The sequence below is a fragment of the Equus caballus genome, chromosome 2 (genome assembly GCF_041296265.1).
Source record: "Equus caballus isolate H_3958 breed thoroughbred chromosome 2, TB-T2T, whole genome shotgun sequence".
NCBI classification, from domain to species: Eukaryota; Metazoa; Chordata; class Mammalia; order Perissodactyla; family Equidae; genus Equus; species Equus caballus.
This window is the reverse complement of record NC_091685.1, coordinates 60577464-60596022: the sequence shown is the minus strand read 5'-3', so window position 1 is coordinate 60596022 and position 18559 is coordinate 60577464. Positions and strand designations below refer to the sequence as shown.

The 18559-nt window shown below is 45.3% G+C and overlaps 1 long non-coding RNA gene across 1 annotated transcript; it reads right to left on the bottom strand.

Annotated features, from left to right (window-relative positions):
* Window positions 1-4950: 4950 nt before the first annotated feature.
* LOC138920047 (uncharacterized) lies at window positions 4951-7626 on the bottom strand. Its single transcript, XR_011430675.1, has 2 exons — window positions 7490-7626; window positions 4951-5338 (listed from the first exon to the last, which is right to left on the bottom strand). It is a non-coding gene; the product is annotated as an uncharacterized lncRNA (long non-coding RNA).
* Between the last annotated feature and the right edge of the window lie 10933 nt (window positions 7627-18559).

Here is an 18559-nt window from a genome sequence, read left to right as displayed (position 1 = left end):
CCCTGAAGTGTGGAGGATGAGCTTTCACCAACAAGAGACAGTATGAAAATATATCCAGCAGATAAATTTCTCTCCCATCCTCCCTCTAACAAAAGGGTCTGAAGCACAGTATTTGGGATAGCCTGTCCAAAGATGGCCACACAATTGCATAACTGGTTTGTTTTCTTTCCCTCTTTTCCTACCTCTATTTCCCTCACCCTCACAGCCCTGCTGTTGCACACCCCACTTCCCCTCCCCCAATAATGCATTACCTCATAAGCTTTGCCTCAAGTCCTGTTATGATGTAATTTAGACACTGAAAGCCTCAGATCAGTTGTTCTTCTCAAAGGATGGATAGAAAGAGATGTTGTCAGGAAGGTGTCCGAAGACACAGGTAGTGTGCCAAGAGCAAGAAGAGATCAAAGAACAAGTAAAAGTCATGAAACAGAACTCACCTGTTTGGCAGCTGTTTGGCCTCTTGAAACTGTAGATACTCTTGCACTTCTCTTCTTTCTATTGTTCAGTCCCACCCTTTGCTTTGTCTCCAGTTCCTTGCTCCCTACTCCTGATGGCTCTCATCGTTATCTTGGCTCATAGTGGTCTTTCACTTTTACTGCCTCTTGCCCATCTCCAAGCTTGCCTTGCACCTGTACTCTTTCCAGCTCAGATGGCCTCACTCGGGATCCTGGTCTCTCTTCTTCACACATGGAGTCTTGTGCCACGCACCCACTGCAGGTACTCAGACAGCCAGTTCAATGAGTCTCAGAATGTGGCCATAAGATCGTGTGCCCTCGAATAGAAAAGAAACATTTAGAAGCACTTGACTGGTAATGCTGAGACCTTTTCAATGAGATGATATTATAGGGAATTAAACAATTCCCTTATATACACATTAGTTTCTTATTGCAATATGAGGACCAGGCCAGAGAAATTCAACCCCCAGGCGAAACCCACCTAGATAACACGCTGTGGGCTAGCATTCTGTCAACACACGCAAACAATTTCAGGGAGGGAGTTAGAGGCTGGATTTTGTGAACCAGCTGACTTCTTTTAATCTTTGTCCCTAGAAATACTTTCACCAAAAATTTGTCAAGCAGGGACATCCTAAATGAAATGCAATGAATCCAACTGGCTTCAGATTAATCAGCTAATGATAACAGTACATTTGGTGAACAAAACGATAGCTGGAGATGGATCTGACTTCGAATATCAAAATTAGGGGGAAAAATTTTACAGGTGGAGAAACTGAGGCTCAAAAAACCAAAGGTAGTGGGGGCCGGCCCGGTGGCGCAGCGGTTAAGTGCGCATGTTCCGCTTCTCGGCGGCCCGGGGTTCGCTGGTTCGGATCCCGGGTGTGGACATGGCACTGCTTGGCAGCCATGCTGTGGTCGGCGTCCCACGCATAAACTAGAGGAAGATGGGCACGGATGTTAGCTCAGAGCCAGGCTTCCTCAGCAAAAAGAGGAGGACTGGCAGTAGTTAGCTGAGGGCTAATCTTCCTCAAAAACAAAAACAACAACAACAACAAAAAAAACTAGACTATTTGGGGCTGGCCCCGTGGCCGAGTGGTTAAGTTCGTGCGCTCCGCTGCAGGCGGCCCAGTGTTTCGTCGGTTCGAATCCTGGGTGCGGACATGGCACTGCTCGTCAGACCACGCTGAGGCAGCGTCCCACATGCCACAACTAGAGGAACCCACAACGGAGAATACACAACTATGTACCGGGGGGCTTTGGGGAGAAAAAGGAAAAAATAAAATCTTTAAAAAAAAAAACAAAAAACCAAAGGTAGTGGCTACTGAAGGTCACGCAACCATTCAGCGGCCAGGCCAGGCCCAGACCCAGGCCTCCTGCCACCCAGGGTCAAGGGTGTGGTTGGCGATGGATTCTTTGAGAGGCCAAAGCAGCCTCTCCGGATGGGCCATAGGACATTTGTGTTGTCCCTCAGCTATCTCAGCCTCTGCCGCTCTTCTGTCAGCCTCCAAAAACGGGGCATGAAAATAGATTTGTTCAAGTGGTAACCCACAGATTCCAAGCCTTAGCACCTTTTTAAATGAGCAAGTGACACAGTGCCAGGCAAGACGCAACCTCTGCAAATGAATTAATTAGACTTTCAAAAAGAGCAAGCAGCCTTGCCATGGTGTTTTATTACACAGTTTTCTAAGTGGTAATTGAAAAAGAAGCACTTGATTTTAAATCCCCTCCCCGAGGTGTTAATTGTGTCAGGGAGGGACTGTGGAGACAGAGAACCCCATGTAAAATGAATTGTTCTGTTGCTCAGGACTTGCTGGGTCCACAGGCCCTTATACTCGTTTTGGGAAATGGAAAGGGAAAGAGCAGGACACCAAGTGGCAGTTTGGCTTTGGGATCTCCAGCCCTTGCTGTAACAGAGAAATTTAAAGTGAACTCTGTTGGTGATCTGCTTCAAAGTCCTACGCATCATAGGGTTAATATGAATCAAATTTGAGGAAAACGCTGAACGTGATCTGGGAATTGTCTTCCGTGTATCCTGTCACCTCTCTCCCACTTCTCCTCCTTCTCTCTTTCCTTCCATCAAGGAAATTTAGTCTTTGGGCTGCTATTCAACTTAGTGCCATTCAAGTCCCTTAAGACTTGCTGAGTAGCTGCGATGCATCAGGTGTTGGAGATCCACAAAGGGGAATACGATATTCCGTCCTCATAGAAGATGTAATAAGGGCAAGACAGTTATGTGTCATGGGAATGAGAGATCCATGGCCCCAACGGTGGGAAAAACGAGGAAGTACAGTGTCTGTGACAGACCACGGAGGGTGGAAGATTTATCCAGGATGCCAATGGTACACACAAAGTTAGGAGACAAGTTGGAGTTGAAAAGTATTAAGAAATCATCTAGTCAAATCCCTTTAGCAGTGCAGAAGCTCTCCTGGATACTCAGGATTTCAAACTAGTAAGATCAGTAAGACTGTGGGTTCTGGAGCCAGAGTGATACTTTGAATCATGGCTCCACCATGTGACTTTCTGTGTCTCAGTGTCCTCATCGGTAAAATGGGGATGACGATAATATTCACCTCTTAAGTTTTTCATGAGAACTAAATAAGTTCCTATGTGTAAAGCACTCATAATGGAGGGCGGAAATGGGAACTGCTACCTATGCACGTGTTTGCTTCTGAGTGGCTGGTGGACTTGTACAACCTTGCAGATGACAGAAGGATGCAGAGACACTTGCAGGGACCTGTAAGGGGTGAGAAAGACTGCGGTGGCCACAAATAGGACCAAGGCACGCAGACGCACCACACACGCGCATGCGCTCACGCAAAGCCCAGACAACAAACCCGCTCCTTACCCAACCCACTTTTGTGGAAGGGGAGGAGAAGGAGCTGTATCAGTTGAGTATTTACACCAAAGACACTGAGGAAAAAATCTGGAAGGGCCTGTATTTATCTGAAAGTAATTAGGTTAAGGTTTTGCGAAAGACACAGGAGAGAGCTTAAGAGCTAAGTTCAGCTCAATTACAGAGAAGAAGGTTCCATTTTGCACAAGTGAGTTTGTGACTATGAATTTCATACCCACGAATCAGATCAACGAGAGTAGCCCGTGACCGGCTGGCTGCTTTCCTGCTTTCTGTTTCCCCAGCTGCTTCCTCTGGTCAGTGATGTTGCAGCTCCTGCCTCGACTGCTCCCCAGAAGCCCCACCTTGAGAATCACAGAGTAAACCCAGCACCTCCTCACCCAGCCTAGGTCAGCAACGGCCCCGTGTGACACACGGGAATGATGGTCTTTAAGTCTCAGATGCCTCATGAATAAAGTGCCATGACTGTGCCAAACCTGACTGAAGAATGGGGACCGGAATCAGTTGACCTTTCCTAGGGATTAGAGCCTCACCTTCTTGTAGGTTTTTGTGACGCATAAGTGAGGTGATGCATGTGAGGTGCAGAGTAGGTGCTCAGGAAAACAATATTATATTCTTGTAATTATTATTTTATTCGTTTGGTTCTAAACTCTCTGACGTTTTGAAATGCACGCACAGATGTGTATGTATGAGGGCACCTGTATGCAAATGAATGCATATTTGTATACAACTTAGGAAGGCTCAGGGGGCTTGCTGGAAGGTATTCCCTAATGAAATGGATGCACTAAACAGAAGAAACACCTGGGAAGGTTTTTAAATCGTGTCATCTAGGGGACTCCACCAAAATCAGAATTCCTGGAGAGGGGCCCAAACGTCCGAAATTTTTTAAACTCTCAGGTGATCCCAACATGCTGACAAGTTTAGGAGCCAGTGCTGTAGTTTAGACCCTTGCTTCTCCAAGTGTGATGTGGGACAGGAAGTCAGCATCTCCTGGGAGCTGCTTGTTAAAAGGCAGAATCTTGGGCATCACCCCAGAGCTGGTGAATCAGAATCTGCATTAGAACAAGATCCCCACCTCTTAGGTTTTTGTGAGGATTAAATGAGTCCAAGCATGTCAAGGACTGCTTGTAGAAGTGCCAACCTGGGAATCAGGAGCTCCACCTCACCGGCTATAAAAGCCTTGACAATCCCTGGGCCTCAGTTTCCTCTCTGGTAAAATAAGATGTTGGGCTAGACAGTCTCAGCCCTAGTCTCTGATCAGCATGTGAGTGGAGGCGTGTGGCCTCCCGCCCACTACAGCTCCTGATGATCCGTGGTCCCCCTCCCTCCTCAGCTGGGATCCCGAGGGTGTCCTGCTGGGGAGTCCAACCCAGGAGCGACTGAATATGGCAAGAGCTAAAAATTAATTCCCTTCAAATCAATAATTTGCAATTAAACACAGAAGACACTAAAGCCAAGGGAGGCAGGCTTCTGGAAAGAGGACAGCTGAGCACTTCCAGCTTTTGGAAACTGGGGGGGTTTGGAGTGGGGGAGCCCAACCCGTTCCAAGCAAACAAATGAACATTCGGCTCCATTGTTTCTGAGGAAGCAAGCACAGGGACTTAAGTGGTACTTGAGGGGTGAAAAAAAAAATCAAGAGCTTGTATCAGCAGGACTCAATGCCAGGAGCTAATTTACTTTCCGCAGCGCTCTCTGCTTATACACTTCCCGTGGCTCGGTGCCCCACTCTACCACGCTGGGGCTCTCCGAAGCCTTTAGAACAGGGCTTCACAGTTTGCTGGCTGCAGGCAGCACCCAGCTCATGAGAGAACTGGAAGCCTGCCTGGGGCCCCTCCCCATCCTCAGCAGCAAGTGTCAGACTGGACTGGGTGAGTGCCAGGCGGGCAGTGCCAACAGGGAGCACAGACGCGATAAAAGCAGGCAGCTTCATGGAGCCGGGATTGAATGATGGTTGATGTTACACAGTGATAGCTGCAATCCGAGGCTGGGAGCCATCCCATGGGTCTCCAGAGACGTGCAGGGATATGCTGAAATTCTCGAAACAAAATGGAAATGTGCTTCATTTTCAAGTAAATGCATGCCATGCAGCACTGGGGGTGAGGGAGGGAAAAACAGAGCGTAAAGAAGGACAGCTCTGAAAAGACAGGAAATTCAATGGATAGAGTGTAAAATAAAACACAGGTCTTTCGAGTTTCCCCAAAACCACAGTAAAATAAGGAAGGGAATACCATTTTTTTCTTTCACGAGGGTTAACAAGTAACTTACTTACAAGCCGTTAATAAGTCAAAGCTGTACTCCTTGCCCAGAAGGACAAGGAAAAGAGTAACATTTCTTGAGGGGCCACTATGTGCCAGGTTTAGGGCTTCACAACAGCATCTCATCTAGTCTGCACAACACCGTTTGGAAACAGATTTTAGTGTTATCCTCCTTTCACTTCGGAGGAAATTTCCCAGGGTTGATTTTCAATACAAAATATGAGTTGAGCCTCACTCTATGTCAAGCACTCATCTAAAACATGAAGAAAGATATAAAAAATTATAAGACGTCCTGATTTATAATGTAGTCAGGAAAGGAAAATTTACAAAGCAAAAGGTGACGTAATCTGGTAGGTGTTATGTGCCAAATGGGCAGTGAAGAAACAAAGAGCTGTATGAGTATGAAGGGAAACATCACTCAGGGCTTCAGCAACAGGAGGAAACACATAGGTTAGTGCTGAGGGAGTCATGAAAGAAAATATGATTTGAAGGGTGAAGAGGAAAGCTGGAACAAAGGTACAGAAACGAGAAACAGTAGATTGGATCTGTTAGATGGTGTGAAGACCATTCACCATTTATTTTTCTTTGAAGATATTTTGATAATCCAGATTTTAAAAGGTCAGCACTGTAAAGTTATTGTTCAAATCTTTTTTACCCCTAAAGGTATGCTAATCCTAGAATATAGTAAGGAACTATAACTATTTGGTCATTCAACAATTATTTGCTTGCTTGCTTTGGGCCAAGCACCCCAAGCACATCTACTGGCTTGGCACGTTGTAAGAGCTCAGCCTCCTGCAAAAAACATGGTACCAGATTCCAGTCTCTTAATAGGTGACATGGAACTGTGGACTAGGACACCTACCCAACTATAACTACTTTAGAGCACAGGTGTGTGCTGGCGCTCTTCTCCTAAGGGTAGAGCAAGGGCCACGGGGAAGGTTCCAGGCATCTCATGCTAGTCAACTGGAGTTATTTTTATTAGCATCCATGGAGATCCAGATGCACCATGACTAACCTTTACATACTGGCCAAACCCAAGGTCATTGTCATAAGAGGAAAGAAGAGTTACTAGGCAGAAACCAAACCACTCTACAGTAGAAGTTTTGCATCTCCCTTCCTTAAAGGGAAGAAGGGGAGGCTGGTTAAGCCCTCTCTATTTTATAAGGCGAGACACTCCACCTCCAAGGAGAAATCCTGATCTGGATTGTTTAAATTATAGAACATTCTATTGGACCATTGTTCTACCAGGTGGAGCATCTAATGGAACAAAAGGTCACAGTGCACTTGCATGTGGTATCTTAATACCAATGTAGCAGTGAAGTGAGGTGTCCAAGTTCAAAGTTCATGCATCTCTTCTTCTCTCACTTCCTTTCTCTAAGCTGGAGTGGTAAGAATGCCTGAGCGGCAGCTCTCACCTTCTATTTTCTCTTCCCATTGGATTCTCATTCCGCCTCTCTCTCTCTCTCTCTCTCATAGGCTAAGCCTTTGGGAGGGTAGCATAGGCCAATTCCACTCTTATCACTGAGGTGCTTACTCTCTTTGGTTCCTTTTTCTGGGAGTCTGACCTGTTGTTCCACTGCATAAAATGCAAGACACATACTTGGACGTCAAAAGAAAAATAGAGGAGTTCACAAAACCTATTTATCTTTGAGACTACGTTGCCCTGTCTGATACAGAAGAAATGACCTGTGGAGATTCAGCCCAATTACTGGAGTCCTACATCAGGGTTTGGGGGGAGACACTCAGCAGAAATAGTCCTCCATTGCCTTACATTGTGCACCTCCCCACTTGTGGAAGACTTCCTGAGAAGGAGAACTGTCTAGACCAAACAGAATTCAAATATTTCTGCATACCGTAGGCAAACACAATGGTAATGGCTTCCTAACACCACCCCTGAATTAGACTCAGCCTCCATGAATGACAACACTCACCTGAAATAATTAACTCCCTGGGATTCAATGCAAATTGGGGGTTCTATGCAAATTCTCCCTTCCCTCTTCACACCGCTCTTCTGTGACTAAAATACACGACACACACACAGCCCAGCTCCACACAAATTAGATTGAGACGTTTTCTGGAAAAACAATCCATGGTTCTGTTTCCATGGAAGCAATCGCATGTCCCCAGTGGCAGCAAATGGCAGGCAGACGGCGGTAAGGGAGCTCACAGTGCCGCGGTGGGGCTTCTCCCTCCCCGCCAAGTCAAGCAGAATGCACTGCAGGAAAGTGGGAGGCAGAATTGAGCTTCACCAGAAAAACCAAACCTCAAGGGACGCAGTGAACCCCAGCTGTGCCCCCTCTTTTGGGGCACATGTACATCTGGGCATTCTGGGCACGGCTCCAGCCAATCAGCCAGGCTGATCCTCCCACAGCTTTTCACAAAAGGCTGCTCACTCAGAGCAGATGGCGGAGCCTAAACCAAGATGGAGGCCGCCCAGGGGGCTGGGGCTGAGACAACATCCGTTGCTCTATGCAAATACTCCTTCTCACCACCTCTTGTAGGTAGCCTCCTCTCGCTTCTCCCAGCTTCTAAAGCAAGTATCCCAAAATGTGGCCCAGTGTACTACGAGTGGTACACAAGATGATTTGAGATTGGGCATGGATGAACATTATTTTAAAATTTTAAGAGTTACATATTTATAGTAGCATATATTAGAAAAGAAAACATACAAAAACTATGATCTCATGGATATTATTTAGCATTAAAATAAGGTTGGTATTTAAATAAAATATGAGTCAATTCTAAGGAATTACTAAGTAAACAATAGGGTAGATATTTCATAGATATGACCAAAAAAATATGAAAATTATATGTCAGTAAATAAAGTTTGGGAAATCTGAGTTAAAGGAAAGATTCCAACATCTTCTCTCAAGACTGGATAACTTTCCAAGCAGGAGGAAAGAATTCTTGATGTGACAGGGTACAAACTGGGGGCCCACGAGACAAATTCTCCACTGGAGCCAATCAAGGTATTGGGACTTTCCTTCACCTTTCTTAAATTGTATGCAATGCTGCTGCCCCTGCTGAGATTCCCGAGAGCAATGTCACATAGGATGCTTAGCTCACTGAGTTCTATTTAATACTGACCAGGATCCTGCCTTGTGTCATTTTCCCTGGCCAGCTACATGGGACAATATAGAAGGCCAGTCCATTGAAGGGCCTCTTTGTTTTCCCACTTAGAACCATTATCCTGGAGCCAGCTCGAAGCAGCTGGCAATCTGCTGCTTTCCCCTCAGCCTTACCCTGGCTTTTTCTGAGCTTTTAAGACTCAAATATAGCTTCTAAAAAGAAGACATCTCCAGCCCCAAAATGAACTTCTCAAGATCTCACCAATCCAAGATGTTGTCACAAAGGAAAAAATAAAACTAGAAGGGAAGTAGAAGTTTCTAATCCTCTCCCCTAACTCCACTCTTTTCCCAGAACCCGTGAAGCTTCTGGAGAAAAAGTGAAGACCTGGACCATTGGGTCCCCATTGTAAGGTAGTAACAATAATAACAACAAACATAATGATGATAATTGTGATTTATTGAATCTATCTAGATTCATTACAACTCTATGAGGTATCGCTAGTCTTATTTTATAGATCACCATTCTAAGACTCAGAGAGGTTAAGTAATTTGGCTAATGAGTGGCAGGGCTAGGACTCAAACCTAAGTCTATCTGACTCCAAATCTTGTTCTATTTCATGGACTCAGCTGCCTCCCTTTCATGGTCTTCCTCAGACTCCATTGTGTCCTTTTGTGCCTGTCCAGACCCCTCCCTACTTCCTCTGTGCGTGTAGTCAGAGGAGGTCCCTAGAGATCCCATCAATCTGAACCCCTGTAAAAGGCCGTTTCCTCATAACACACCCTGAACATCTGTGAAAACAATTTCTCCTCAAGCCTACAACTGAACCTCATAATAAAAACTCACCCTCCAATATAGACTTAAAAAAACCATCCTGATGGCATTTTAACTACTGGAGGGACTTAGGAATGTCTATTTCCTAGTTATTCTGGGAAGATGCTTGCCCCTTGCCTCTTTGGGATAGGGCTATCTATGAGACACCAGGAGTTTCTTTTCCCGCTGGGAAGATTCTGTTGGTCTTCAGCTGTACAGACTAAAATATGGTGCTGTAACATTCCCCCAGTATCAGGCACTTGAGTTTATTTTTCACTCTATGTCGGCTCTAGGTTCAGGTGATTCTCCAGGCAGCTAGCCTCCAGGTGCTGACTTAGCATTCAGGCAGCTTCCATCTACAGCCCTCTCTTCCAAGATTGCCAAGGCAGTGGAAGAGGGAATGACGAGAACCGTACACTCATATTGCACCGTCCAAAACAAGTCATATAGCCATAGCTAATTCAAGGGGATGAGAACGGACAGTCTTCCCACATTCCAAGAAGGAGAGGAGAATCAGAAACATGGGGGAGAAGCACTGTTCATCTTCCATAGCACTCATAGGCATTCTTATCCACAAGTGCAGGAAGAAGTAGCATTGTCAACAAGAAGGCTCAGTGGAAAGAGCACTGGACCAGGAGTCAGGACACTTGGGTTTGAGGCTCTTCTCAACCATGTCTTAGCTATGTGGCCTTATGGAAGTCACTTGGCCTCACTGATGCTCAGTTTGCTCATCAATGTAATGAGGAGAATGCCAGCTCAGTCAACCTCACAGGGGTTTTATTGTGGTAGTTAATTTAAAGATTGGCACCTGAGCTAACATCTGTTGCCAATCTTCTTTTTATTTTCCTTCTTCTTCTCCCCGATGCCCCCCAGTACATAGTTGTATATCCAAGTTGCAGGTCCTTCTGGTTGTGTTATGTGGGATGCCACCTCAGCGTGGCCTGATGAGTGGTGCCATGTCCACACCCAGGGTCCGAACCAGCAAAACCCCGGGCCGCCAAAGCGGAGCACACAAATTTAACCACTCAGCCGTGGGCCAGTCCCCATGGTGGTTAATTTAAACTAGGCAATGAATGTGTTTCTCCACAAAAAATGTATTTGTTATTCTTTAGGACTTTTAAAGTCATCTTTTCCCTCATATGGAAAGAAAAGCATAAAAATAGAAAAAAAAGGTGAAGTGGTTTCAGGTGTCCTGAGTTCACATCCTAGTTCACTTCTCTTTGCTAAGTTGATCTCTCTGAGCCTTAGTTTACCCATCTATCAAATAGATGGCAATCTTAGTTCCATCTACCGCACTTGAGACACTGAATTCAAAGCACCGTATACATTGTAAAGTTCTCTACAAATGGAAGAGATTATTATCCTCCCATCTCTCTTGTCTCTAAGTTCTCTCCCTCCTTCATCTTCCCTTCAGCTTTGAGTAGGTTCAAGTCTCCCACCCTTCGAAGGACATTTCTTCAACCTTAACTCACCCCCTACTTAATTTTCCACACAATCTGTTCTTTTTTGACCACCAAACTTCTTGGAAACAAGGCCACACATATGCCTGGGCCCCATTCTTATCTTCCATTCACTCTTCATGACACTTTTATTTAGCTTCTGCCTCCTTATTAGAGAAAAGTGTCTGTTAAAGGTCCTCTGGCCTCTTCATTCAATTTCTATCAGTCTCGCTTTTCCTTGATCTACCACATTTGACAACAGGGACCACCCTGTCTAATCCGACTGATTCCACGCCCTGTTGATTCTCTCCAGGTCCTGTTGGTTACATCTAGGAAACCTCTCTGTCCTATTGATTCTATCACTTAAACATATCCCATGTCCATCTCTTACTTTCCTCCCTACTCCACTTATATGTCCTATTGATTCCCTGTTACTGACTCTGTTCCTGAAACATCTCTCACATGCATCTCTTCTTCTCCATTCTCTTTGCTCTTGCCCCGGTCCAGACTCCCTGTTATCTCTGGTGTGGATTATTGCCTTAGCTACCTGACTGGTCAGTCTTCATTCAGCTATAAAACGGGGAGTATAATATCAACTGCAGAGGCTTATAGTAAGAAGAAAATTAATTCATGAACTTAAAGAGGGTAGTACTGCCAAGTTTCTGGTACTTACTAACCATGGGTCCTTTCCTCCTTCCCTGCTTACCATACTGTCTAGTTTTCTTTCTCAGGCTTTCATTGGCTACTATTCACCTTCTCCATTTCTTCAAACTCTGATCCAAACATCTCTTTCCAGCCTCCTGCTCAGGCCCCCCTCACCATTTCCCCACGTCTCTACTGTAACAGGACATTCAGCGTTTTTCAAACATGCCTCCCACTTGTATTTGGATGCATTATCTCCTCCACTTGGATTTTACTCCTTCTCTTCTCTGTCTGGAAGAACAATCCTCTCCCTACTCTCCACGTCCTAATGTAAACATTAGGTTCACTGTAAAGCTTTTTCCAAACCAACACTCCCACCTCCAGGAACAAATCATTACTCCTTGATTCTGTTTGCCTGCACTTGACCCACTTTTCTGTGGAAGTGCAGCATTCTGTCCCTTCTTATTGGAGGTGTTAATGTGACCCAGGTGGTATGAGTAGAGCCATCAGACCACCATGGGGGAGACATTCACTAAGATGCATGCTTCAGGACTAGTAACAGGCTTCTTTCAGAAGAAGGTGGGGAGACCTGGAAGGGGAAGCACAAGACAAGAGCAGATAAGAAGGCAGGGTTGTACAGGAGTGGGAGAAAGCAGGGGCCCATGGCTCTAGGCTTAAATGGAGTGGTGTCTGCTGGAAGGCCAGGATGCTTGGGGGAATGAAATGGAGAGTGGAAATGGACTCATGAGGGAGGGGCCTGCTGGGTGCCCACTGACCATGAATTAAATGGTACTCATCCCTGATTTGTAGTCTGTCTATTAAACAATATATACAATTTTTGCTGTTAAATTAAGGTTTTTCCCATAACTATAGTTTCATAGCCCCTGCATGGAGGGAGTTTGGACTGTCCACTTTAACATAGATCTTGCTAGCTGGACTAGATGGGCTAATCCTAAAGGAAGTGAGATATCTCAAAGAAGCTCTTGTGAGAAAGCAGATGTGCGTGTTGGGATTGCTCCTGCCTGTAAGCTCCCATAAACACAAACAATGGCTTAAATGTAAGGAGTTCATTTGTCTCGTGCAACTACACAACAGCATCGGCAGTCCAGGGCTGGTGTGTGCATGGAGGAACCAAGCTTTCCCGTCCCTTTCCACTAGCCTTAGAGATGGCTGCCATACCTTAGGCCCCACTCTCATTGCAGGCAGGAGGAAGGAAGAGATGAGGCCCCACTCTGCTACGTTTCATTGGCCACAACTGTAGCCAGAACATGATCACTCTCAGCTGCAAGAGAATGGGAAGTTTCGTTTGTAGCGTTCCAAACTCTTCATCAGAGAAAAGCGAAGGAAAAGTAACTGGGCGTGAGCTACACGTCTGCCACAGCTGAACTGAAAACATTTTAGAGTTTTTGTCTGTCTTTTGCTTGTGTTCCAAGCTCCCTGAAAGCACTGGTTTAATAACCTCAAAACAAACAAACAAACAAACAAGTGACACCAGAGGCCTGGCATATGTTAATACTGAACAAATGTTTGTTGATTAACGTCTCATTGAAGGAAATCATGGGAAATACGGCCCAAAAGGTGAAAGCTGACGGCCAGGATGAGTCCTGCTCAACAGGGAATGTTCCTACAAGGCTCTGAGTAGGGCTTTAGTAGGGCTTTAGGGCAATAGCTATTTAAATAGGATTTATTTTTACCTAACCCTACTTCTAAAAGGATTGAGGTCATTTTACATAATTAAAACAGTCCAAAATAAAGCAATTCAGGATAAAAACAAGGTAGAATCATCAAAGAACAGCTAGGGGGAAGTACAATCATGTTACAAGTTAGTGCAGAAAAATACTGAGTATGAGCCATGTCAAGTGGAAGGTCAAGCATTAAAGACAGGTACTGCAGCTGTCGATTCTGGAGATAGGGGAGGCAATCAGGGGAAAAGATGAGAAAGGTCAAATAAAAGCAAGCAAGCCATGTGATGGAGCCTGACGTGAGCACTGAGACTCCTTAATGGGCTATGGTCCAACCTGTGTCGATCAGCTGGAGCAGTCGCTTCATTGACACCCTCCAGGGCCACAGGAAGATGCTGTGGGCACCTGCTTCTCTCTTGTGCATCCCCCCATTGGCCTCTCTTGCGAGAACAGACCCCTCTTCAGGGATTTAACGAAATTTAAGAGGTTACTGTCTGCCAGGTATGGTGATAGGTACTTTCACATATCTCAGTTCATCTGATTTCTGAGCCAGGAGATGGGTTGGTAAAATTAATTTTAGTTCTGTTACTATTAATGGCCTGCCTGAACATTCTACTAGGAACAGGCCTGGAACAAGAATGCAATAAAGACTGCCCTGAATGAACACAACACACTATTTTATAGTCATGTGATACTTCAGCTTATAAAGCATTTTCACCCACATTGTCTTATTTGTTATTCAAAACAAATGTTTATGTCTTGAGCAGCTTTCTGGTGATTGGCAAAATAGAAAGGAAAAAGACTTTATTCTCACCACCAATGAACTCATAGAGACGCAAAACACACACACAGAAAGCTGCAACACAACAGGATGCGCTCTGGAAGCTCAGGAAGGGAGAGGCTCATTCCCTCTGGTCCCACCAGGAGGTGGCTGCAAAGCTTGCAGAGGCATCTGGGCAACAGAGAGAAGTGAGGAGAGGCCCGCAGACTCAGAGAGAGAGAGACAGGGAGAGAATAGCAGGCTGTAGTTACGCAGCTGGGGGCTCAAGGAGATGTCCCTGTATCCTTTTACGAAACCTTCTATTTAAGCTTTACTCATGAAGGAATTTCTGTTTCTTGCAACCCAGTGATTCCTGATTACAACAGCGGTCTAGGCATCCCCTTTTTCTTGGCAATCAGACATAAAGGCCTCGTCCTTTATCAGGATGTCTTAGTGAACCCGGGATTCACCTGCTTAGCTCCTCCCTCTTGTTCCTTAACTGCTCACCCAATTGACATCACCCACGGGTCTCTGTCCAACATCACTCTGGTCCTTGCTGAAGCCACACTATCCTCCTGCTGTTGAAACACCATTGCCCTATGTCCCCTCCCGCGAGGGCCAGGTTCTGAACATCCAAGGAGATAACACATATCTAGCTAATCTGATTGGCTAGAGCACACAAATCTGCTACTCAAGGCCAAAGAGCCCTCTTTATATACATATAATATACACACATACATAATATATGTATGTTACACAGAAACACACATATAATCAATTATATAAGCAAAAAGCAGAAAATAAAATGCATCCATGTTCATATTACCCAAATATATCCATTGTGATCATTTTTAGGATATATACTTCCAGGCTCTATTTTATAGACATTTACACATATTTTACTTAGCAAAAATAGGATCATGCTACATAAACTACTTTGTAGCTTGCAATTTTCATAATTACGTCAGTAATGCCCTCTTAATTGCAAGTAGCAGAAAACAACCTCCACACGGCTAAAGCGAACAGGGAAAACACAGCACAAGATGGAGTTCAAGAGGATCTGAACAGCCAGGCAGCGGTGTGGGAGGCACAGGGCCTGCCTTCTGCCTCCTTCCCCACTTTTCTTTGCCTTCTTGGGCTCTTTCCCCACATCTCTCTGAACATCTGCTCCATCCTTCACTAGCAACTAAAAAGTTTCTCTATTTGTGTTTATATCTCCTACCTCAAGCCTAATGTTGAATATTTCTCTTTTTTTTCTTAATTCAGTTTTTTTCAAGCTTTGCCTTTTCCCCGATTCAAAGAACCATTTCTTAGATTGTTTTAAATAAACTCTATTTTTCTGTTTTAGAGTTCATCAACATATTACAATGTATTCATTTTTCCTTCTAGTTTCCTTGGGTTCATGTTGTTACTCTTTTTCTATTCTCAGTTATTCCCAATCTTTCTTTTAAAAAAAATAGAAGGCACCTGTGAACTTTGACCCGGCACTCTCCTTAAATGATCTTCCATCCTCCACTTTCTTATTCAACGAGTGGGTCTGATGTGGAAGTGAAGACGTGCTTTTGGGGGGTGGCTAATGTGAAGACTTCTTGTTGCCTGGGGGCTGCTGAAGCAGCCTCAGCCTCTGACCTCAGAGTCTGACCACGCCTTATGGTTCTAGAGGGCCAGAATTCAAACGAGAAATGATGCTAGTATTTATCACGTCTACTATTAGCCAAACATCGTACTAGTCATCTTGATATATATCCAGAAGGGAAGACACTATTATCTCCATTTTACCAATAAAACAACACACATCAGAGACTTAAGTGATCTACCTGCTTACACAGCTAGGGAGTGACAGAGCATAAAGGTGGGCCTATATTTATCTAACTTCAAATTCCATGCTCTTTCCACTATTGCACGTTTCCCAAACAATTCTGAAAAAGAACCAATAAAGCCATATAAGAAAAACTTGCCTAGAGCAGCACTCTCTGAGGCCAATGAAACTTTTTAGGGCGCTTATACTTAGAATTTCTGGGATCAGAGAGGCAAGTAATTTATCCCTATCTATATCCATCTATAAATATATAGATATCTGTCTATAATAACCGCGTATTCCTCCATTGTTTCTCTCTGTCGATGTGTTTTTCCTGATTTCTGAGGAGATGAGCTATGAGGATGCAGTAGAAGCAGGTGTTTTGGAAATATTGCCTCTTCTTTGTTCTGAATGCTATTTAAACATTGGCAGGGGGCCTCATTAAAGACGAATCGTTGAATTAGCAAGTAGTGTTGTAGCTAGAAGAGACAGCATGTGCTCCTGTGGTGAAAACAGATTTGCACAAAGGAGGGAAGGTTTGAGGTATGTGGGGGCTGGAGATGGACAGAGGATGCAAAGACCTGAGACACAGCAAAGTCCAGTGTTTACAACGTCCTCTGACCTATCCGCTGCCACAGGAAGTACAGGAAGGCAGAAAGGGGGCCAGGAGAATCTCCACCTTTTTGAACCAGGGATGTGAAGAGGGAGCCCTTCACTCTCAGGTAATTCTGGTTATTAATAACCTTCACTTCCTCCACTTTCTGGGGAATGAGCGTCTTGCAGCTTCAGATAAAGACTTGGGCGCCAACACCCAACAATAACAACAAAAACCACGAATGATTCTAAGATAGCCTCTCGCTCTGCCCTCCTCCCCATGTGCCGTCTGGATCTTGGAGGTGGCAAAGAGGTACTACAGGTTTCATTTCTTTGAATGCATGTCACAGTTCCCATCTTGTTTCCTCACATTCATGATGGCTTCAGTTTGCCTGCGGGTTTGGAAAGGAAACAGGCACACCAAGAGGGTGGATCCTGTGGGATTGAATTATCCCATCCACGAGGTGATCGATCATCCTGGATCCTCTCTGAAGGTGAGACTCATCTGCAAGTGGTATTTCACGTGGTGTGTCATTTCACTTGGACCTATTCTTTCCCCTGAATTTTTGATGTTTCAGAATTTCAGGAGGGGGAGGGGAAGAGTGGGAAATGGACGGAGGAAGAAGAGGGAAAGGGAATTAACCACTACTGAGTCTCTACTAAGTACAAGCGACTGTGCTGGGTACAATGACACATATTATTTATTCCCCATAGCAACTCCAAAGGAGAGAGTTTGATTCCCATTTTACAGATTAAGAAACTGAGGCTCAAAGTGAATAACTTGCCCAAAGTCACATAGCTGATAAGTCACTTGGCTGGAACTCAAAGTCAGATCTGTCTGACTGAAAGCCTGTGCTTGATCTGATAACTCTCACAGAGATTCATTAATATGGTTTAAGATAAAGGATTTGTGTACATGAGTCAGTGGCCTAAACTGGGGATCCCCAAAGGTCTTGTCTCCAATTAGCTCTCCCCCACAGAGACTAGAAGAAATTCCTGGCATGGGTCTCCAACAGGAACTCATCTTGCTCCCCTTCTTTAACTCCCACTGTCCCAGTTCCCAAGGCCACTGCCTATTCAGACAGAACATATTAAAGAGTCAAGATACAACGGCCAGGACCTGCAGAGCAGCGCATCCAGAATTGTTCTGCTTGCAAGGGTCAAGCTTTCTTTCTTTGCTGACCTTTGGGCCCCAGAGCTTTAGCCAGTACCAGGCCCTAACCGATGCTCCCTCCCTTACCAACCTGGCAACCCCCTTGCATTTCTTCTCCAGAAAACTGTGTGCTCACAGTGCAGACAGGGATGGATTTATGGGCCATAATGGGTAATCTACTCCAACCATTTGAGTGGAGAGGACACTGGACAAGGCCCTCTGTCCCAAAACATCAATTACACTGTCTATCGTGTCCCCTCATCTTGCCGTAGGTTTGAGACTAGAAGCCTTTGGTAGTGCCCAGGGTCCCACTATCTCAGTAAACACACAGCAATGAGGTGGGTCACACCTTAGGTTTTCATCCAGGCTCTCGGTTCACCAGAATTGAGTTGGGGTTACTAAAGTGGCTGAAAGCAGAGAAAATAACAAGACAAATTCTGATTTCCTCGCAAGCATGCTCAGAGGTAATCCTGCTGATTACGCTGCTTGGGGTTCCAGCACATGCCTCAATCAGGGTCCCCACGTGCTTCTCAGAACAGCAGGAGTTTCAGAGCATCCAGAGCCAGTCCCTGTGCGAGGCACAAAGCAGACGGTCTGGGGTTGCCACTGGGAAGGCCTTCGCACACCTGTGGGTCCTCTTCCCTGAGTCTGCCAATCCAGCCCCTCACATTAGCAGTGACAGAGACCTCATGGCCCTTTAATCACACCCGCAGCCCACTCGGATCTTAGTAAAAAGCCGGTAAACACAGCTGACTAGTTTGCCAACCGTTCACCAGAATGTCCAGAACAGCCCTGCGTGTCTGAAACCTGAAGACCTCCAGTGGACGCGGCTCAGCTCATCGCCTCAGATTCTAGGACTCCGCTTTCTGCTGCGCATGTCCATATCTTTCTCTTCGCTCACTCATTCAGACATCCATCTGTCCTCTAACTCCCCTCTGCAGGTCACCCGACAATTCACCGCCGCTTTCTTTGGGCTGCAGGTGCAGACCAGCCTGGGGTTGGCCTCCTCCAGAATCTGTTTCCCTGGGGAGTTACCAAAGGTTCCCCTGGGCAC